General features: G+C 42.0%; 1 long non-coding RNA gene across 1 annotated transcript in view; it reads right to left on the bottom strand.

Moving 5' to 3' along the window:
* The window catches only part of LOC137334974 (uncharacterized), a 34,207-nt gene extending 30,931 nt beyond the window's left edge, over positions 1–3,276 (bottom strand). Inside the window, exon 1 of the long non-coding RNA XR_010966287.1 lies at positions 3,219–3,276. This is a non-coding gene — a long non-coding RNA (uncharacterized lncRNA). The remainder of the gene's footprint in view (positions 1–3,218) is intronic.
* Positions 3,277–19,813: the final 16,537 nt, after the last annotated feature.

Here is a 19,813-nt window from a genome sequence, read left to right as displayed (position 1 = left end):
TCAGAGGCTAGTTGGGTTTCCCCATATTGCAGTCCCCCTCCAGCATACAAGCAACACTGGGGTTGGAAAGTCAACGTGTATCATTGAAGGATCAGGGCAGGGAGGAAGGGAATCTCCATGGCAGGCAGAAGTCCCACCATGCTGGAGATTCCCCTCCAATTAGAAAGTCTAAAATCTTGGTTTGTGACTCTCCCTTCTCAAACCGAATATCAAATTCAATGATATTAAGGTCACTATTTGCAAGTTGTTCCCTTACCGTCAGATTATTAATTAATTCTGGTTCGTTACTCATCACCAAATCCAGTATGATCTGAACCATCTCACCAAGTGCTCAGATTTATACTTTAAAATCAAACAATATTTGTCTTAAAATACTTTAAGTATATTCTCTGCAAAACCCACTTTCTTTATTTGAGGGATTTTAAACATGGACTTGATTTCCGCTCTCGAATCAGTGTTTCACAATGAATTGTTTGGTTTAATTGTCATCTTAGTATAGGGCTTTTTTTGAATTTCAAGTTGGTTACCACATGACTACGGCAAAATGAGAACAGCAGGGATCAACTGAGGATACAAAGGCCCAAATTTTGCTGTCAAAGTAACGGTGAGGTTAATGGCATTCGTCGTTATTTATACTCAAATGGTACAGCAACTTCAGGCCAGGGGCAGATGCGCGGTTAAACTCAAATATCGAAAAGGTGCTGTCCGAATTGTGCAGCTCCACCATTAGCTTCGTGAAAACGGCATCCTGCTGTCTGCCTCACCATTGAAATGCGTGGAATGACATGAAGTTGCTGTATTTGCGCAGTAGATACGAACTAAAATGGCACAGAAAGTTAAGTCTTGTCCATTTCAGTCTAAGTACTCTTTTAATGAAGTGATATGTGTTAATTACTGCAAAAGAACCTCTCTGGCACTGAAAATTAACTATTACAGGTGTTGAGTCTCATTCCTTCTGGTTTTGATTGCTGTTGGAGATTTTAAATTTAAAAACATTTTTTTATATACTGCTGGAGTCTATAATTAAGGATAGGGTGACTGAACACCTCGAGAATTTTCAGTTAGTCAGAGAGAGCCTGCATGGATTTGTGAAAGGTAGGTCGTGTCTGACAAACCTGATTGAATTTTTTGAAGAGGTGACTAAAGTAGTGGACAGGGGAATATCAATGGATGTTATTTATATGGACTTCCAGAAGGCATTTGATAAGGTCCCACATAAGAGACTGTTAGCTAAGATAGAAGCCCATGGAATCGAGGGAAAAGTACAGACTTGGTTAGGAAATTGGCTGAGCGAAAGGCGACAGAGAGGTAGGGATAATGGGTAGGTACTCGCATTGGCAGGATGTGACTAGTGGAGTCCCGCAGGGATCTGTCTTGGGGCCTCAATTATTCACAATATTTATTAACGACTTAGATGAAGGCATAGAAAGTCTCATATCTAAGTTTGCCGATAACACAAAGATTGGTGGCATTGTAAGCAGTGTAGATGAAAACATAAAATTACAAAGCGATATTGATAGATTAGGTGAATGGGCAAAACTGTGGCAAATGGAATTCAATGTAGACAAATGTGAGGTCATCCACTTTGGATCAAAAAAGGATAGAACAGGGTACTTTCTAAATGGTAAAAAGTTAAAAACAGTGGATGTCCAAAGGGACTTAGGGGTTCAGGTACATGGATCATTGAAGTGTCATGAACAGGTGCAGAAAATAATCAATAAGGCTAATGGAATGCTGGCCTTTATATCTAGAGGACTAGAGTACAAGGGGGCAGAAGTTATGCTGCAGCTATACAAAACCCTAGTTAGACCACACCTGGAGTACTGTGAGCAGTTCTGGGCACCGCACCTTCGGAAGGACATATTGGCCTTGGAGGGAGTGCAGCGTAGGTTTACTAGAATGATACCCGGACTTCAAGGGTTAAGTTACGAGGAGAGATTACACAAATTGGGGTTGTATTCTCTAAAGTTTAGAAGGTTAAGGGGTGATCTGATCAAAGTTTATAAGGTATTAAGGGGAACAGATAGAGTGGATAGAGAGAAACTATTTCCACTGGTTGGGGATTCTAGGAGTAGGGGGCAGAGTCTAAAAATTAGAGCCAGACCTTTCAGGAGTGAGATTAAAAAACATTTCTACACACAAAGGGTGGTAGAAGTTTGGAACTCTCTTCCGCAAACGGCAATTGATACTAGCTCAATTGCTAAATTTAAATCTGAGATAGATAGCTTTTTGTCAACCAAAGGTATTAAGGGATATGGGCCAAAGGCAGGTATATGGAGCTAGATCACAGATCAGCCATGATCTTATCAAATGGCGGAGCAGGCACGAGGGGCTGAATGGCCTACTCCTGTTCCTATGTTCTCCTGCCTGGTCTTTTTTCTCTCTCTTAATCCAATCTTTCTTTCCCTCTCTTTCTGTACCTGATTTGACATTGAATTCACTCACTCTAATTTACACTTCCTTCTCAGTCCTTGTGCTGCTAATTTCACAATCCTTCAATCTGATTGGTTAAGGAGATACACAGTTGCTTGCCCTGTTCACTCAGGCGCCAGATGCCCTGTTTCCCTCACTATGACGTTATCACCTCACACTTTCAGCAACTTGCCATGGAAAAAATTTAAAAACCTAAACATGCAAGGGCAAGTCCAACTAACAGCAGACGCCATTAGATTCGTTCCTACAGCAAAATCTGGCCTATTATGTCACACTGGTGGCTTGCTGTAACACTGGATGCAGCCCAGAGACCAGAAAAAGAGTGTCCACATCCTCACATTTCTATTGTTCAGCTTGCTTTTCACAGAAAGGAACCATGCTATTCCATGAAGTATTTGATTATTACTGTTTACACTTCTACCTATTATCTTCGGTCCCATTCCAAACTGGACATTGATACATTTTCAATCAGCACCACACTATCTCCTCACATGAAAGAGAAAAACCATAACAATAAGCAAATCTGATATCAATGTTTGCAATCAGACACATAATCCAAAAAGTATCATCACTATTAGGTTGCAATGGTAATGCTGAGAATAACTAAATAACTGCAACTGAACAAGTGACATATTTATATTGTATGATACATTACTTAATTATATCTTTACAATTACATTTCTCTTAAAAATTTACTAATCATATGTATTCTATAGCAGTACTAAGTCTAAGGAATATTTTGTATGGATGAAATGCACTATTTATGGAAAGGAACTGCATCCTACCTGAATATAAATGTTTGAGGTGGTTCCACTCTGAATGCAGTCAGCGCATCTGTTACTGAAGATACGCAGTCTCTTTTCAAGTTAGCACTGAAGATCTGCAAATGAGTGTGCCACATAAATACTGTTATAATCCGCTTCCTCTTTTTAATGCCGACAAAGTTTCCTATTGTCTACATCCTGAAAATAAAACCTTTTGTATCGTTCTTTGAACTAAATTTTTAAGATATTGTCTTTGAAATGTAAGGTATAGTTCTACCTGTATAACTATTATTCTTTGTCAGATGTAACATATCAGAAACTAAGTTGCACTCAAAAACAACCAAGTTTTGTAATATGGAATTTTTTGTGAAATTCCTCTATTCTTTCATTATGCTTCAACTGGGCATGATTTTACAGATAAAAAACATGCAAAATGAAAATGTAATATTTGTTGTGACTCTAACTGGCAAGTCAGATTTCTATCTTTTGAATGCTTAATAATGCTAGGAAATTGCCAGTCATCTGGTCATCTGACTAACTACATCAATACAATGACGTGATAAAAAGTCTTAATCTGTATGCTTACTAGAATATTGTATTAAACATTACATTGTAACAAACATAATACTAAATTAAAAAGTGCTGAAAATATGTAGATCAGTCAGAATCTGAAACAGAAAGATAGGTTAATATTCTGTGGGGCCCTTCATCACATTTCTAGCATTTTCAGTTTCTCTATATACAAAACTATCTGTGTATACTCTATAATGCCTTTAAACATGTGATATTTTGTCATGTGATATTTTGTAATGTGATTGTGGTTGGAATTATAAATTTAATCTGTATTTAAATGCATTTGGAAGAAAATGTATGAACGTGAATAGTCTTAGTCAGGCCTTTACGTAGATACTGGTCAATGAACCCATTTGCACAGCTAGAAAAGTGGAATAACCTATTAATCACCAATGAATAGTACTTCTCCCGATGACCAAGTCAGATTTGCCATATGAAGAATTACAGGAGCTAACCCCCAACCCATTAATTCAAGCTGCAAAACATTGGTACACTGATGCACTACGTTACTAATTAACACCATATATATCGGAATATGATGAGCAAAGTGAAGTTACAAAATTGTTTACTTTTTATACTTGGAGGGAGTTAAACATGTCCAACATTGGTTATGATCATTGTCAAAATATTATCTGGGCTGAGTGGCTATTGGATATTGAAACAGCATTCAACCATATCTACAGTATGTTTTGAAATAGAAAGTATCTTTTTATCTGATGAACAAGTCAGATTTTTTAAAATTAGCTTGACTAGTAGATCTTATCTCTCATACAGGTCATTCATATGCAGATATGAATATAATGGGGCAGAACTTACTCAGGTCGGGACGCCGTTCCTCAATGGCGTCCTCTCTCTCCACCGCCGAATCGATGAAGCAAGTTCACGAGTGCGTAAAACCTGAAATCGTGAACTTGCTCCCATTGGTTCGCCGGTGGCTTGACAGCTGTGAATTAACTGCAATTACTGAAATCATTCAAAAACCGTAAACTTACCATCTGCCCAGCTAAAACGAAAATACTTATGCCAGCAGAAGGTGTGCTGAAAAATACCAGGTCTACAATACTTTTTAAAAGCGCGAAGAGTAATAATGACTGCAAAACAACTCAAAATTAAATTTTAAAAATGTGGAATGCCATATCAGTTCTTATTGTAATTTTTTTGATCATATCATTAAAAAATATTTAATTAAAAAGTTCAAAAACAATTTTTTAACTTTTAACTTCTGTCTCTTTAATTAAGTTCAATTATTTGCTTGGCTTTTTATTAAAAAAAAAGTTAAATTTTTTATTTACACTGACTTACAGAAGTTTATTTTAAGTGAATGATTTCGACTTGCCTGCTTGTTGGCGTGACTTCTCTTCCTGACAGATTCTGTGGGCGTGTCTTCCATTCTCTCAGACATTTCCCATGTGAATCAACCCACGCTGTTCAGAGGCTTGGTTGATGTTGCGCTTTTTTCAGAACTTCAAAATCACGCAGGTCTACCCCACGGATCCGCAATAAGTAAATTCGTACATCTTACTTGCAGGAGCTGCTGCGACCATTGCCACACCAATGTGAACAAGTTCCGGCTCAATAATAAAGATTTGGAGCCCAGAGGAATAATCCCACTATTCTTGACGATCCGGATTCTTTCCCCTCAGTCTGGTTCAGTAAAAACTGAAGTCGAATACATTTTAAAGTTCAACACAACTTTAATAGCAGGGTTCTTAGTCTGCAGCATTGATTTGGACTCCTGATAGAGTCCCTCTATGCTGGCAGAGCAAGAACAAAAACATACAGAAATCCACACGTTTTTATACAAATCAATAGGGGTTGGAACATACTTAACGAGGGTCAACACCAATCATAAGCCGGGCATAGGTTGCCATGCGAGGTTACATTATTTCCGGCCAATCATAAATCGTCCATGTGCTGATCATGCTGCTGTTAGACATCAAAGGGGATACTTCCTCACCTTCCAACTTGGAATGTTCTTCCCTGTCCCTTCTGTTCCTTATCTCCCAACCTGGAATGTCTTTCAACTTTGGCTAAGCTCGTTACCTATATTGATCTGCCATAAACATGGAGACATTCAGACCAGTCCTTGAATCACATCAAAGACTCTACATTGCTAAGACCATGCAAACCTGCTGACTACGCAAACATATGGCCCAGCAGGAGGCCAGGCCACCTGTACCAATCTCAGTTACTAACTAATTAACCCTTTCTAACCATTTTGCATTCTGCTTCTTTGCCACGTAGGCATTTTAATATTTTACCGAAAACTGACCACGTAGGGATTCTCATTCTTACTAATAGATGAGATTAGTCCATATAACTGATAGTATCTACTGATAAGCACCCACATTCTTGAAAACATGCAAAGTTTTGGGAGTATGGGCACTAGACAAACTTGTTCAGATCATATGAGTTCTTCACGTGCTACTTTGCACACCCAATTCACAGTGGGTCGGATTCTGCGACTGGTGCTTTTAGTGAACAAGAACTGTGCTATTGGAAAGCACAAGCCTCATTTCCAATGTACAAATTAGATCCCATGCTGAATTTCACACATTTTACTTGAACTGTGCTTCCAGCGTTCTGCTCATCCATGTAAAATGGCCACATGACTTATCCATAGGCCTGGCCTGTTTTTGGTTGTTTTCTTAAAGCTAAAATATTGTTTGGATAGTTTGAGTTTGAAACTTGTTTTCTGTCATTTTGCAAAACAGTATACTGATGCATTTTGTACTCAGCAATTTTTTTGCCTGTACCTTGTATCATTTTGTGCAGAAACCTTCAGGAGGGCAATTTCATGAGAAGCCATGATATGCAGGTGCAATGACACCACATGACGTATGTGTGCATCTATGAATACATCCAAACCTGTATTTCCAGACCCCAATAATTGTACGTGGGCGTGTTGAAGGAGACCTGTCTTCATTGTCTCTTCTTCATTACAGAAGCTGTGACAGGACTGTGCCATCTTGTCCAGATTGACCTTTGAGAACTAGGATGGCTCTTCCAGGAACTGTAAAAGTCAAAACTGCATTAAGCTTCTGTGCTACAGGATCCTTCCAAGCTATCACAGGAGATATCTGCCAAATTAGCCAGTCTGTTGTCCGTACATGCATGAAGCAAGTGGCAGACGCCATGTTTAACCAAGGAAAAACCTTCACATATTTCCCTTTGGAAAGGAGGCAGCAGCAAGAGATGGTGCAGAAGCGTTTTCATATGTAAGACTTTCCAAGTATCCAGAGCATTATAGCTAGCACTCATGTGACCAGTACATATCCCTCTTTGTGCAAAGGCATCACAATGCAGCATGCATATTTCCTCCACATCAGAACACCACCTTGAACACCTATGTGTTTCAGTGCAAGCTATTTGTGTGCCCCATTAGAAGTGTGCCCTACACCTTTGTGCAATGAAAGAATCTTGATTAAAAAAATGAAAGGTTTTCTCCATGCTTTGCATGCGATATCCCTGAAAGTACAACAGCTCACCATATATGTTTGTGCTGTGCCTTCTTTGCCCCAATAGTAATAATGTATGGAAAAGTGAAAACATTTACTTTAGCCTTCCTGTCACCAGAAAACTCCTTCATCATTTGCACCCAGGTGCCTCCGTTCATGCAGCTTGCACTTTAGCTTTTACAGGAGGATATCCTTCTGCTCCAAACAGGTCCAACCTCCTTTGTTACATTTCCTGCAGGAGGATCTCTGTAAATGTGGGAGTTTGTCCCACACATCTCCTTTGAAACATCTGTGTAGTCAAATGTTTGTGCAGCAATCACTAAGTGTGCTGTGAACAAACAGCAGTTTGGTATTGCAAAGCTCCCATCTCCTTCAATGATGAGCAATAGTCTTGTGTCAGCCTTGGCTCAGTGCCTTCAGATAGAAGGTCATGGGTTCAAGCCCCACTCCAGGACATAAGCACATAATCTCAGCTGAAACTTCAGTGCAAAAATGAGGGAGTGCTCTCCTGTCGGCGGTACCGTCTTTCAGATTAGATGTTAAACTAAGGCCTCATCTGCCCTTTCAGGTCGATGTAAAAGATCCCATGGCACTATTTGAAGACCCAGTGAGTTCTTCCAAAGTCCTGGCTAACATTTATCCCTCAAGCAACATCACTAAAACGTTTGTTATTTATACCTTTGCTGTACATGGGATGCGTAAATTGACTGCCGCATTTTCTTACATTACAATAGTGACTAAACTTCAAAAGTGCTTCGCAATATCCTAAGGTATTCAAAAGCATTATATAAATGCAAGGTCTTTTTTTCTTTCTTAAGAGCTGCTGCCTGGCCAGATATCCTACCCACAGCCATTTTCATGCAACCAATTCCCTACATCAATTGTTCCTGCATAGGAAACCTATTATAATAAGCAGAAGGGCTAACCTCACAAAATCCAACAAGGTCAGCGCCTCTAGCCAAGCTGTTCCAGTACAGCTACAACACTGGCATCTACCCGACAATGTGGAAAATTGCCCAGGTATGTCCTGTCCACAAAAAGCAGGACAAATCCAATCCGGCCAATTATCGCCCCATCAGTCTACTCTCAATCATCAGCAAAGTGATGGAGGTGTCATCGACAGTGCTATCAAGCGGCACTTACGCACCAATAACCTGCTCACTGATGCTCAGTTTGGGTTCCGCCAGGGCCACTCGGCTCCAGACCTCATTACAGCCTTGGTCCAAACATGGACAAAAGAGCTGAGGTGAGAGTGACTGCCCTTGACATCAAGGCAGCATTTGATCGAATGTGACACCAAGGAGCACTAGTAAAATTGAAGTCAATGGGAATCAGAGGGAAAACTCTCCAGTGGCTGGAGTCATACCTAGCACAAAGGAAGATGGTAGTGGTTGTTGGAGGCCAATCATCTCAGCCCCAGGGCATTGCTGCAGAAGTTCCTCAGGGCAGTGTCCTAGGCCCAACCATCTTCAGCTGCTTCATCAATGACCTTCCCTCCATCATAAGGTCAGAAATGGGGATGTTCGCTGATGATTGCACAGTGTTCAGTTCCATTCGCAACCCCTCAAATAATGAAGCAGTCCAAGTCCGCATGCAGCAAGACCTGGACAACATCCAGGCTTGGACTCGTAAGTGGCAAGTAACATTCGCGCCAGACAAGTGCCAGGCAATGACCATCTCCAACAAGAGAGAGTCTAACCACCTCCCCTTGACATTCAACGGCATTACCATCACCGAATCCCCCACCATCAACATCCTGGGGGTCACCATTGACCAGAGACTTAACTGGACCAGCCATATAAATACTGTGGCTACAAGAGCAGGTCAGAGGCTGGGTATTCTCTGGCGAGTGACTCACCTCCTGACTTCCCAAAGCCTTTTCACCATCCACAAGGCACAAGTCAGGAGTGTGATGGAATACTCTCCACTTGCCTGGATGAGTGCAGCTCCAACGGCACACAAGAAGCTCGACACCATCCAGGACAAAGCAGCCCGCTTGATTGGCACCCCTTCCACCACCCTAAACATTCACTCCCTTCACCACCGGCGCACTGTGGCTGCAGTGTGTACCATCCACAGGATGCACTGCAGCAACTCGCCAAGGCTTCTTCGACAGCACCTCCCAAACCGCGACCTCTACCATCTAGAAGGACAAGAGCAGCAGGCACATGGGAGCAACATCACCTGCACGTTCCCCTCCAAGTCACACACCATCCCGACTTGGAAATATATCGCCGTTCCTTCATCGTCGCTGGGCCAAAATCCTGGAACTCCCTTCCTAACAGCACTGTGGGAGAACCTTCACCACACGGACTGCAGCTGTTCAAGAAGGCGGCTCACCACCAACTTCTCAAGGGCAATTAGGGATGGGCAATAAATGCCGGCCTCGCCAGCGACGCCCACATCCCATGAACGAATTTTTAAAAAAGCCCTCCACACAACTGTGTCTGTGCTGTGGATGAGTACAGCCCCAATTTGGCCAATATTGCAAAATTGGAGTTATGGATTGAGAGTCTCCTCTCTCTTTATTGGTGATTACAGAATCTAAGTGAAATTAGCTTGGGCCGTCTCAAACTATTTCTCAGTAAATGGGAATCTCCAGTATAAAACGTCCCACCATCTTATTCAAACTGGGCAGATTTAGTGAGCTGACTTCAACAGTGAATGGAAATATAGCACTGGACAAATAGAAGGTGTCGTTTTAAGCTGGAAATAATACATTATTAAGGCAAGCCAGGAATAGATATAAGTCCCAAAATGACATTGTGTAATGTTGGATGCCGACACTGGAGGACTAATTTAGCAACCTGGCAAAAGGCCAGTTCAGATAGTGACTAGAATCAGGCTGACAGCAAGTTAGGCTTGCCTTGCTGGATTGCAAGGTCAACCCACAGACTCATTTTAATAGTCTCCCTGCACGTTCATGATTGATTGAGTTCTATTATGATGTAATGGAGAGGATTGATGACAGTAGTTCGGTTGGTGGTGTGCATATGGATTTTCAAAAGGCGTTTGATAAAGTGCCACTTGTTAGCAAAAGTGAAGCCCATGGGATTAAAGGGGCAGTGGCTGCATGGATACAAAATTGGCTAAGGGACAGAAAGCAGAGAGTAGTGGTGAATGGTTGTTTTCCAGACTGGAGAGAAGTGTACAATGGTGTTCCCGAGGGGTTGGTGTTGGGACCATTGCTCTTTTTGATATAGATTAATGACCTGGACTTTAGTATACAGGGCATAATTTCAAAGTTTGCAGATGACATGAAACTCAGAAATGTAGTAAGCAGTGAGAAGGATAGTAACAGACTTCAGGAGGACATAGACAGACTGGTGAAATGGGCAGACATATAGCAGATGAAATTTAACGCAGCGAAGTCTGAAGTAATTCATTTTGGTAGGAAGAATGAGGTGAGGCAATTTAAACTAAATGGTACAATTTTAAAGGGGGTGCAGGAACAGAGAGAAAGGGAAGGAATGGAGAAAAATACATTAACTTACCACCCCAGGTGACAGCAGTTAAATTGGTAGAAAAACTGCCTGGGAGTTATTCGTGCTGCTTTCGAAAACAGCTTAGGGTCACTACCAGAAATGTCATCATGATCTGAAAATCAGTCAAAAAGGTGAGATATAATAGGTATTTCTCTAGGGCCCAACATTCTAGATTCCCCCTTATAGCTTGTCCTTCATTCAGATAAAAAAGTATCCTGTTATATACTCCTTTCACTTGCCGTAGCTTTCCTCAGCAAACTTTCGTTAATATTAGCCATCTCCTTGGTAGTCTCCTTGAATTAGGATTAAGGTCCCTTTGTCATTTCACATAATAGGGCCTTTGAATTGTATCCTTGAGTCCAGTTTGCCTGCACCATCAGCTTTGTTATCAATAGGTAATCTTTTTAGCTGGTTGCGTTTCTCTATTACCTGCAAAATTCCAAGCCAGTGAGCTGGTTCAGCAAAATTTAAATTTCATTGATTTAGCCACTCCTTCTCACTGGTACTGTTCTGACAGATAAGAACATCAGAGGACTGGGAAGTGGGAACCTCTTGGTCCCAGGATGCAATAGCAGCAGAGTCTCATGCCCAAGAGGCAGAAGCAGGAGACTCCCATGCCCAGGAAGCAGGAGCAGAGGAATCCCAGGCCAGGAAGGCAGGAGAAGGAAAGTCCTAGGCCCAGTAAGTGGGAGCAGAAGAGTTCCAGTGCTGCAAAATGGGAGCAATGGAGCATAGGGATCACTAATCGTTAACAACAAAGTCTTGCGTCCAGAAACAAGAAACAGCAAGGTCTTGGGCTTGGGCTTGGAAAATGGGATGGGTGAGTTTATGGGACAGTAATTTTTTTACTGTTTATTTTGTTAGTTACCATATCAATATGGTTACTGTAGGAAAGGCTTCAATTACCCATCTGAGTAGAAACTCATCACTTCAGTCACATTGGAGAGATGTCATTCACTGGCTCTGGTTGTGGGAAGCGTTCATTTATTTATCCGTCCTGCTGAGAAACCTACAAGTTCACACTGGACGAATACTAATGCACAAATGTTTAGTATGTTCATCTATTGCTATTTTGGAAGAAGCTTTAACTTACTTAAAAAAATAGCTTATCTCCGAGGAGCTGGAGTATTGCTATTTAATAATGACAGGGACTTTGTACAATGTATTATATTACAGTTGAACTCCTATGGCATTTCTCATGAGCAGAAAATATTGTCATTTAGAAATGGATGTCGCCAAATGTGAGATACTGGCAAGCAGTGTGGTGAGTCCATCGCTGCAGCACAATTCCCATCCATGCCCTGAAATTCCACAAGTTACTATACTGGCATTTATGCCAGGATTGCACCCACCAGAGTATGCAGGGTCAAGAGAAGGGCATTTTACTTGCCTGGAACTGGTGGGAACCCATGCAACTAGGAGCACATCTCAGGCACCCCTCTCATCCCACAAGCCAGAAAGTCCGGCTCATTCTGGGGGGCGACGGGGGGGGGGGGGGGGGGGGTGGTGCCATACCTCCTAAAAGACGTAGCAGTGCCCCTAGCGCGGGCCAAAGTTATATAAATAATTTCACCTTCAATCTTTGGGAGCCCAGGCCACAAATACCAACCTGTACCCCTTCCACGGCTATAGGGGCCTACTTCTGTCCTTCAGGAAGCCAGTATGCCTCTTCTCACTCGGCATACCAACCACCAAATTTCCTCTAGGTCCCTGTGAGACCGAGAACAGAGGAACTCCCAATGTGGGCTATCCCCACTCTCAACCCTATCTGCTCTGACACAGGTGCCCTTTTAAGGGGTGGTCAGAGGTTCTGTCCTTTACCAGGCCCCATACATACTGGCAGCACAGGCCATAACCTGGCGTATCTGGGTCCTGGCCTGTTTCCCGGTCCTTTGCTTGAACTTCTGCCAGAATTGTGATGGGAGTGCAGTGGAAGGGCTGTGGAATTTTAGACACCCAATTTCTATCTGCTCCAAAATTACTGTTCAATCGTTGAAGATGTTGTGCATTATTGGACCTAAGCCATGAGGTACCCTTGTGGTTTTTCCTGGATAATTGCTGGTTAATGAGAAAGCCCACCAAATTCCAGCCTTCATGCAGATGCACTGTGCTCCTACTTATCTGAAACAGATGTTGCAGCTGTGCCAGGTTCTCACCCATAGGGGCTCTTCAAGGAACTTATTTTATTGTTTTTCTGCTGCCACAAAGTCCACTACAGCGGCCATTGTTTTCAGTGCTTCCCTGGCACTTAATGAATAAGAGAATGCCTGCCAGAGATAGCACAAATGCATTTTGTTCAGATCCAAAGGAATGCCAGCTATCACATCTACAAGCCCAGGCACAGCTACGTGGCAACGATTGAAGAGCAGTGTCTCTGGAGGCTGACGTTTAGCAAGCAGGTAATTACAGAACTGTGCCATCTGCTTCTGGAAGACCCGCAGACAAGCTAATGCACAGGGATGGCATTGTAAATGGCCAGCCAAGTTTTTTTGCCTCCACCCCCTTCCAGGCTAGCTCTCAGGCCATCAGCAATATCAGCCAATTTGTTGTCCATCAACACAGTAAACAGGTGGCTGATGCTTTATTCAGGAGAGTAAATGCCCTTCATCTCTTGACCATCAACAGTAGCATGACAGGAGGGACATTCCACCAGTCTACTGGCTTTCCTGAAATGCTGTGGTGATTGTTGGCATCCAGTGACCATCAGGTCCCTAGCCATAACTACGATGGGCTGCACGCACAGAAAGTGATTCTGCTCCATTAACATGAAAGCGTATGTCCGACAGCATCCCGATTGCTGTGGCTAGGTCCTAGCTGGTTTTTGGCACATCTACTGTCACTTGCACATGGATACTATATGGACTGGATGCAGCACTGCTTGAGAGATAGCAAGCTCATCCATTCCTACACCAGCCATGTCACTATATCTGGCCACTCCCTCAGCATGTTCGCTGATCTACATATAACCATACCTTAGAGCATGATTGAGCTCTGTGAATCCCTGCCCTGAGGTTCTCTTAATCCAATCACCAGACACATTAAAGCCAGGTAAAAGAGTCCCTTTTAGATTTGAGCCAACGCCTCCATAGGGATATTCTGAACATTCATGAGAGATATTCTCACTGTACTTGGGACCTCTGCTACTGAGGGCACATCCACGTGCCATTCTTGGACTTCTTCCACAGCACTGCTCTGGAATTCCTACCTCCTGTTGTTCTTGATCAGTTTAAATGCCACTGCACACCATGATGGGTTCAGAATCGGAGTAGCAACAAGAGGTAGGAGTCCAACAGCAACACAGTGGAGGGAGGCCAAGAACAGCGCTGATTTTTATCGGCAAAAGTGGAATGCTCATTAAGCATTGATATCCGCTTCAAATGCAGATGATTGGCCTATATGCAGCTTTGAAATGCATCATGCACCACATGCAAGACTTTTAATTATATAGATGGGTTTTGTTTGCGGATTTCTCCCGTTACTGTCGCAACTATGGGTTGTTAATCTATCAACAATAATCTCCGCTTGATTCTAACCCAAGTGGTTATAAAATAGCAAGTTTAATAAATTGACTTACAACAGAATTAACGTAAGAACATAAGAAATAGGAGCAGGAGTAGGCCAATCGGCCCCTCGAGCCTGCTCCGCCATTCAATAAGATCATGGCTGATCTGATCCTAACCTCAAATCTAAATTCATGTCCAATTTCCTGCCCGCTCCCCGTAACCCCTAATTCCCTTTACTTCTAGGAAACTGTCTATTTCTGTTTTAAATTTATTTAATGATGTAGCTTCCACAGCTTCCTGGGGCAACAAATTCCACAGACCTACTATCCTCTGAGTGAAGAAGTTTCTCCTCATCTCAGTTTTGAAAGAGCAGCCCCTTATTCTAAGATTATGCCCCCTAGTTCTAGTTTCACCCATCCTTGGGAACATCCTTACCGCATCCACCCGATCAAGCCCCTTCACAATCTTATATGTTTCAATAAGATCGCCTCTCATTCTTCTGAACTCCAATGAGTAGAGTCCCAATCTACTCAACCTCTCCTCATATGTCCACCCCCTCATCCCCAGGATTAACTGAGTGAACCTTCTTTGTACTGCCTCGAGAGCAAGTATGTCTTTTCTTAAGTATGGACACCAAAACTGTATGCAGTATTCCAGGTGCGGTCTCACCAATACCTTATATAACGGCAGCAATACCTCCCTGTTTTTATATTCTATCCCCCTAGCAATAAAAGCCAACATTCCGTTGGCCTTCTTGATCACCTGCTGCACCTGCATACTAACTTTTTGACTTTCTTGCACTAGGACCCCCAGATCTCTTTGTACTGCAGTACTTTCCAGTTTCTCGCCATTAAGATAATAACTTGCTCTCTGATTGTTCCTGCCAAAGTGCAGGTAGTATGCAGGTAGAGCAAGCAATTAGGAAGGCAAATAGCATGTTGGCCTTTATTGCAAGGGGGTTGGAGTACAAGAGTAAGGAAGTCTTACTACAGATGTACAGGGCATTGGTGAGACCTCACCTGGAGTACTGCAGTTTTGATCTCCTTATCTAAGGAAGGATATACTTGCCATTAGAGGCGATGCAATGAAGGTTCACTAAATTGATTTGTGGGATGTCCTATGAAGAGAGGTTGAGTAGAATGGGCCTATACTCTCTGGAGTTTAGAAGAATGAGAGGTGATCGCATTGAAACATAAAAGATTATGAGGGGGCTTGACAGGGTAGATGCGGAGAGTTTAGAAAGAGGGGATATAATTGCAGGATATGGGGTCGGCCATTCAAGACCGAGATGAGGAGGAATTTCTTCACTCAGAGGGTTGTGAATCTTTGGAATTCTCTACCCCAGAGGGCTGTGGATGCTGAGTCATTGAATATATTCAAGGCTGAGATGGATAGATTTTAGGACTCTAGAGGAATCAAGGGATCGGGTGGGAAAGTAGAGTTGAGGTTGAAGATCAGCCACGATCTGATTGAATGGCGGAGCAGGCCCAAGGGGGCCTCCTCCTGCTCCTATTTCTTATGTTCATCTCATATTTCCGCGTACTAGTCGCCTCACAAGCAACATGTGATTCCATGGCACACCTATGTGCAATAAGATTCAAAATATATAAGAGCAATTGCTCTGTTTTAAAAGTGGTTCCAATAGCTCACCAGTCCTTTATAATCAGATTCTTCATCCTGGTTTCTTTCGCCAATTGATGGCAACATATATTTGTATCTTTCATGTCCACTATAGCCATTCTTAAGCTTTCAGGTTATCTTCTCAAAAGATCAGGGGGAGGGGGGGGGGGGGCGGGTGCTGGCGTCTGGAGGTTTTTGCTTATCTCGCCCCTGCATGATCCCGATGTCTTGGGTAGTGGCTAGGCTATCAAATACAGTTTTCTCATTGTTCAGTATAGGCAAGGACACATATCTCCAAGAGAAAGCCATCAATTTACTATTCTCAACTACACTTTCCTGACTTTCACTAGATCGTACATTTATATCAGATTAATATCTTCTGGTAAATCATGCCCAGGTGGTTTATTTACCCAACATCACCCAGGGCGATGACTATTGTGAAATTCCCATTTGGTGGTGTAATTTCTCTGTTTCGATCTTACATTCTCAATCACTTCCTCTCATCCAATTTTACACATCCCATTATATTACCAATTCATCTCATTCATGACCCCTGGAGGAACTTTACTTTCCAATACAATATTTACAGTCTGGTTCGATATCTCAATTTTTTTTTTGTTTATTTTACTTAAATTCTTCTTGGACAGTTTTTCATTATTGCAATTTGAGAGCAGTATTGTTGGACTGACAAAATACTTCCCTCCTTGATACACAGCATTGGACAGGAACCATTTAGAATGGACTCTTAATCAGGTCTTCAAACTGAAACATTAATTCTGTTTCTTTCTCCACACATGCTGCCTCACTTGCTGAGCTTCTCCAGCATTTTCTGTTTTTATTTCAGATTTCCAGCATCTGCAGTATTTTGCTTTTGATAGACTGGACTCTCTATATTTTAAAATATAATTTGATTATCCCCTTAAACTACAGGTAAATTTTCCCTTCGAGTGCTTGAACAGCAACTCATATCAATTCCAGAAATAAATTATGTCCAGGCTTTGTGGTTTTACAGTAGAGACAGACGTGCTCGTAATTACTTTTGGCAAAACATTTTCAAAAGAGGAAAAGCAACTTGGTCAAGGCTGATGATTGCTTTTCCTTCTCTATGTAATTTTGAATTTTTGATAGGGCTTTAGTCTTAGTCCAAAACATCACCATGCTGTGACATTTGATATCTGCCAATGTCTGCAGATAAGATCTTAAATTCTTAACACCACTGGATCATTTCCTGCACCAACATTTCTCCAGCAAAGGTTGCTCCGTAATTTTGTGAAGCCATTTTTGTGTCATAGAACTACTCTTGGTAATCCTGCATCATCAACACCCATGCGGTCCCGAAAACCATAGTCCCCTGCTTTAAGAAGAAACACAGACAATCCATTGTGGCTCTTCTTGAGAGCCCAAGGGGTTAAAAACAACAAACAATTCATTAATTTTCTTCTGTCACCCTTTATCCCGGGACCAGAGAGAACTCCACACACGTTTCTGTGAATGAATCTAATTACCTCACTCCAGGAAGAATAGTCAGCAAAGGGAGCATAAAATTATGCCCAATATTTCCTTCTATCACGTGAGCAAATACCCACTTACATTAAGAAACTTATTTTAAATAAATGCAAAGGTTGAAAAATAAACTGACGCAGCATGCGTCAACGCAGCGTTCAGGTAAATTTTAAAAAAAACTGTGTCAGGGAAGATAATATTTTAGTACATTCATCTTATTTTTAGTTAGTCCAACATTTCCAGATTGTTGTCATAGAATCAGGAGATTAAGTTTCATTTCTACCATTTTTAATTGAAGGACACATTAGCCTTCATAGCTAAACAAAATCTTTGTAACATTACACAAGAGAATACAAAGCAAACGTTGCGAAAAGAAAGCACTAACACAGGCTTTTAAAACAAAGAACACAGTCCGCAGCTAGTAACATTCTACTGATTTTTACATAATTGCTTTACAGCCTCTGCTGTGAAAGGGCTCATTTTAACTCTTCGTCCCCCTGCACAATTTCTTTCCCTCTTCTCTTTTGCTTAGAACATAAACTACCTGTGTACTCACCATGGTTATTTCTTTCACTGTCTTTCCATCTCCCACACTGTCTCTCAACACTAGTTATTCTCAAACCCTTAGAAACTCAGGCCCACCGAGGGACACCATTATGTTAGTGGATTTCTCCCATTACTGTCGCAACTATAGGTTGTTAATCCATCAACAATAACCTCCGCTTGATTCTAATCCAAGTGGTTATAAAATAGCAAGTTTAATAGACTGACTTACAACAGAATTGCACTACAACTGTCTTCAATGTTACATTCAACAGTTATCATATTTCCTATTCTGTCAAAGGCATGCGTTACCCTAACCTTGATTTCTCCACGTATGTGTGGACTGTTGAGCATAAACCATCTGGTGCACTTGCCATGGTTTATTCTCCCACAGGCCTGAGGTGTAGCTACCTCACTCGGTCAGAACCACATCCTCCCCATGGGTTGTTAGTCTTTCAACAATAACGCACTGATGTCTACTTCAAACGCGGATGATTGGCCTATATGCGGCTTTGAAATGCATCATGCACCAGATGCAAAACTTAATTATATAGATAGGTTTTGTTTGCAGATTTCTCCCATTACTGTCGCAACTATGGGTTGTTAATCCATCAATAATAACTTCTGCTTGATTCTAGCCCAAGTAGCTATAAAATAGCAAGTTTAATAGATTGACTTACAACAGAGTTGCATTACAGCGGTCTTCAACATTACATTCAACAGTATTATAGTTATAATACAACTGTCTACAGATTACATTAAAAGACAAGCAATCAATACAACCTGATGGACTTCCCACCATACCCTCTTGAGAGCTCTAACTTTTGGGAGGGAGCATGCCCTAAGTTTCATAAGTACTGCTGGTCCTATCTCATTGTCATAAGTCCTCCCACCATGCTGACACCACATTAGCAACTCAAGATAAGCTGTTTCAAGTAATGTAGCTAATGACTTCAACCTCCATCTCGGTTTACAAGCTATTATGTTCCTGAGGAACGCATAATCTTATCTGAGTACAGAACCCCACCCATCACCACATAATTCAGCCTTGCACAGCCCCACCAATGTAGGTTTCATAGCAACATCTCTTGTAAAGCACCTTCTGACATTAATGTTATCTATTCTGTAGTCTTTTGATGTTCTGCTGTGTCAGCTTTCCTTGTTCTCACAGAGATGCTGAACTTTTGCCCTATTTTCTATGCTTGTTTTATACCACATTCTTACCTGTATTCACGGGTCAACACCTCCACAGCATGATAGATGGGTTAACACCTCCACGGTGTGATAGATGATGTTAACACCTCCACAGCATGATAGATGATGTTAACACCTCCACGGTGTGATAGATGATGTTAACACCTCCACAGCATGATAGATGATGTTAACACCTCCACGGTGTGATAGATGATGTTAACACCTCCACGGTGTGATAGATGATGTTAACACCTCCACAGCATGATAGATGATGTTAACACCTCCACAGCATGATAGATGATGTTAACACCTCCACAGCATGATAGATGATGTTAACACCTCCACGGTGTATCTTTACCTACCTGAAGGTCAACAGAAAGTAAGTTTGTGATTGTTTTTCAATGCCAACCTTTACCTTGCTTACCTTAGGTCAGAAGGTTAGCAGTTTGGAGACTGATAACCCCTCCCCTCCCCTCCCCTCAGCCAACCCCAGGTTAGCGCCTGCGCTGTCATTAGGTACCCGGGATGGGGCACGCGCCTATTTCGGTAAAACAGAATTGAATTTGACTGGCTCGCAGGCAGCTACTCCAACTGCCCATTGGCTGAATTGCTCGCTGAGCAACGGCGATTGGTGCTTTTAACGAGACAATTGATTGGCCGGCGGATATCACGGAATATGATTGGTCGAAGGTTTGTCCCGGTCGAATGCGATTGACGATTCCGCGCATTCTGATTTG

This window comes from Heptranchias perlo, chromosome 18, assembly GCF_035084215.1.
Source record: "Heptranchias perlo isolate sHepPer1 chromosome 18, sHepPer1.hap1, whole genome shotgun sequence".
NCBI classification, from domain to species: domain Eukaryota; kingdom Metazoa; phylum Chordata; class Chondrichthyes; order Hexanchiformes; family Hexanchidae; genus Heptranchias; species Heptranchias perlo.
Note: the sequence above shows the minus strand (reverse complement) of the source record. Positions and strands in the feature narration are given on the sequence as shown.